Source organism: Octopus bimaculoides, chromosome 15, assembly GCF_001194135.2.
Source record: "Octopus bimaculoides isolate UCB-OBI-ISO-001 chromosome 15, ASM119413v2, whole genome shotgun sequence".
NCBI classification, from domain to species: Eukaryota; Metazoa; Mollusca; class Cephalopoda; order Octopoda; family Octopodidae; genus Octopus; species Octopus bimaculoides.
In genome coordinates this window covers 42510743-42513891 of record NC_068995.1, presented here as the reverse complement: position 1 = coordinate 42513891, position 3149 = coordinate 42510743, and positions in this window count along the sequence as shown.

The window sequence follows — 3149 nt, the reverse complement described above, 5'->3', positions numbered from 1 at the left end:
ACACACACACATATATATATATATATATATATATATATATATATACATATGCATACATATATATATATGTATTAATGTGGATGCGTATACTTACACACACACACATACATACATACATACATACATACGTACATACATACATACATACATACGTACGTACATACATACAAATCGTTTCCCGTGATTATATTCTGCCAGACAAACAGAATGCACCGAGCTTGCCTCAGCCCCGCTTTCGAAATGTCTTTAAGCAATTAGCTTAATAACAATTATCTTAAGATGTTATTTCTAATTATTAACATCTTTCCTTCTCGCTTTACCGCTCCTTTCACCACCACCACGAGGTCCCCACCACCACCACCACCACCACCGACGCCACCACCAGCAACATCTCAACATTACCATCACCATCAGCAGCAGCACCGCCACTACCGCCTACACAAGCACTTTTATTTTATCTCCCACGTTGCTTAATTACAACGGAAAAGCACAATACACCACATACAAGTTCACGTTACGTATTCATCTCCTCCTCGTTGGTTCGTGACGAAACTTGCCCGTTCTTGGTATATTGTTAGAATTAATTTCACATTGTTCCAGCCTCCAATCCACCAACAATTAACAGATTGCCAGCATTTCATCTTTTTCTTTCTCTTTTTAACTATTCTTCTATTCCAAAATCTTCCACTGGATTAAATCCATCTCGTGAATTATAATAAAAGAGCAGATATTTGTTTATGTATGCATGTAGGCATGTATGTATGTATGTATGTATGTATGGATGGATGGATGGATGCAAATGTATATTTATGTATGTATGTATGTATGTATGCATGCATGCAAGCGTGTACGCATGTATGTACAGTTTTATGTATGCAGATATCTACTTGCATATATATATATATATATATATATATATACATGCACATATATATATGTACTTATATATACATATATATTTAAGCAATTGCTTAAATGAATGGTGTCGCATGAAACGCTTGACTATCCTTGTTGCTTATTTCAATTTTTAATTACCTTATTTGGGAATTGTTTGGATAATGCCATACTTAATTCTGGTGCCTAAACTTAAGTACCATATTCATCTTGAATCTAAATTTTATATATATATATATATATATATATATATATACCGTTAAAATACGTTCACGTCCACGGTGTTTGTAGTGTATTTGAATGAGAGAGACGGAAGATGGAAGACAGGAGAAAGTTTATTAATCTCTACAATTGTTTCAACCCATCTAGCATCGATCCCTCACAGGTAGCATACTTAACAACTGACTTAAGTGTATCCGACGCTATAGATGTGTCTCTTCAAGTGATTACATGTTTATCTCGTTAAAATAACGACTGTTCCGCCAGATATCTTCTCGGTTTGTGTATAGAAATGCAGCAAATTAAAGGATGCAGAAATAACAGCTGCAAAATGTAACGAATGCACAATACAGCGATAAATGTAATAAATATAACCGTTGGTATATATGGATGTATAAACACCGTCGCTTAGTTTGTATGGTGCAAATACACTCGCTCGGGCAAGCATCCATGAAGATATAAGCTGTCACACACGCGTAGTTTGACGTATAAACACTCAGCCAGCGAATCAAATAGCTACTTATTGTTTATAAGAATGGAGAGGCTAGAGTTAAATTTAATTCAACCATACCTTAATGTAAATTATGATTATTAATTTGGTTAATGGTTGCTCGAATTCATTCCCAGTGCATTGTGCGAAAGTACATTTATAAGCATGTAAGTACATCTAGTGTCTTTCAGAAATTAATGATTTTATTGATCCACAAAATAGACAGGGATTCTACGGAGTAGAGTCTGCATCTCCTGGAAAGGATATTATATGGTTGTGCATACTTTATTATGGACCAGTTAGATCATAATTAATTTCATCTTCCTTAAGTCGCCACACAAAACTAGCTAAAGATGTAGAAAGCCTCTTGTTGACTTTCTTGAAGCTGGTGATATGGTTATCATGACAATTTTTGAATGAATCAGCCATTTCCCCATGTAAAAGTACGGTCCTCCCCTTGTACATACAGTACATTTATATACAAGATTAGTACTCATACAGAGGTTCATCAACGGGCATTTAGATTTTTCTCTGCATGAGCATTTATTAGATTTATTCTTATATGTGGTAGTTCTGACTTCATATTCCGACGCTGTTACCGTGTTGGCTATTCTTGTTTCCATCGCGATGTGGCTGCAGCGGGTATTTTTCATTCTGTTTTATATTTCCTTTCTTGGTATTTTAATGTATATGTTTGCTGTCTTTCCTATATGTCGAGCCGGAAGTAGTTCGCACGTCATAAGTTAAAGTTCCAGTAGGTGGGTTATTGAACAATTAGTTCATGTTACTGTTATTAATGCCGTGTATATGCTACTCTAAATTAATAGAGTTAGCATATGTGTCTATTAAAGATATATCTATATGATAGATCTATATAATAGATGTATATAATAGATCCGGATTCAAGTGAATTAGGCGCTTAAATGGTAATGCAATGGGGCGGGTCGAAAAGTGAACAGTGTACACAACAAAAATAAATGAATATATTTGCGGGTACCAAAGTACAGACAGAAATCAAGAGTTTCTGTGTATTTTGGGATGGCTAAACTTTGTAATACACGCTGTAATTTCTATATATATAAATATATACATAGATATGCGCTATGATTTCGCTTAGGCACAGATATACTAATATTATATTGTTAGAACTCAATGTACAGGTACTTCAGAATAAAGCGTTTGTCGAATAAAGAGCTTAATATGATTGCATACAATAACGAGAGTACACAAATTATGTAACCAGATTCATTAGGTTATAGTTCGAATAAGATGCAGTTCATTCAGATTGGAGTGTTCACGCGTCACCTTATAGATTCTTCACGGTCTTTAACATGACTTCATTTTAATGTCTACTAGGAAGCCAGGCAGTAATTCTTAAGCACTCGTCGCTGAGTGCTCCGTTTGTTGAGGCAGATGCAGCTGTGAGAAAAGGAAGCCCATTGCAATTCCTGTTCCCTTGTCATTCAATTAATACATACATACTTAACTATGTATGTATATATATATATATATATATATATATATATATATATATATATATATATAT